Genomic DNA, 579 nt, shown 5'->3' on the forward strand with positions numbered 1-579 from the left:
CCTCTGAATCCGAATCCTTACTAGAAGGCTGAGAAAGTTTTGATGCATTCAAATTGTGTGGCAATAATTCTGCGCTTTCCTGAGACTGTGGAGAGGACCCCACTGGCCATAAGGGAGGCTCTTCATCACCTGACCCATCGCTCTTTAACTGAGACACATGGGACACTTCCCTCCGGCCAGGCGGGGCCGCACAGGGGTCAGCCCGTCTCTGGAACTGCTGCAACACTGTGCGTGGAGAAGAGCTTGGCGAAGGGCTTGGAGTTCGTGAAAAGTCTCCAAGACTCCCAGACCAACTAAAACAATTTCTGAGTGTGCCCAGAGTGGGTGGTGAAATGGTCCTGGTGAACCTGCTGGTCTCAGAAGACTGAGACTCACTGTCAGTCATCACGGCTCCATTGCCTGCAGTCGGATCACCTGAGCTACGAGCTACGTCCAACCCAGCCGGCTTCTGGCCATCTACGCAATCTGACTCACTTAGACTGGTCTCTTTCTCTGTGACAGCACCTTCCTCTAGGGGCTGGCTGCCTGCTTCCACCGATACACAGTCGGCAGAATCCAGAGCACTGCAAAAAAACCTGC

General features: G+C 53.9%; 1 pseudogene; it reads right to left on the reverse strand.

Annotated features, from left to right (window-relative positions):
* Positions 1-4: 4 nt before the first annotated feature.
* LOC145719668 (exonuclease 1 pseudogene) lies at positions 5-574 on the reverse strand (annotated as a pseudogene).
* Positions 575-579: the final 5 nt, after the last annotated feature.

The sequence above is a fragment of the Leptonychotes weddellii genome, unplaced genomic scaffold (assembly GCF_054177405.1).
Source record: "Leptonychotes weddellii isolate Sample4059 unplaced genomic scaffold, ASM5417740v2 HiC_scaffold_61782, whole genome shotgun sequence".
Lineage (NCBI taxonomy): Eukaryota > Metazoa > Chordata > Mammalia > Carnivora > Phocidae > Leptonychotes > Leptonychotes weddellii.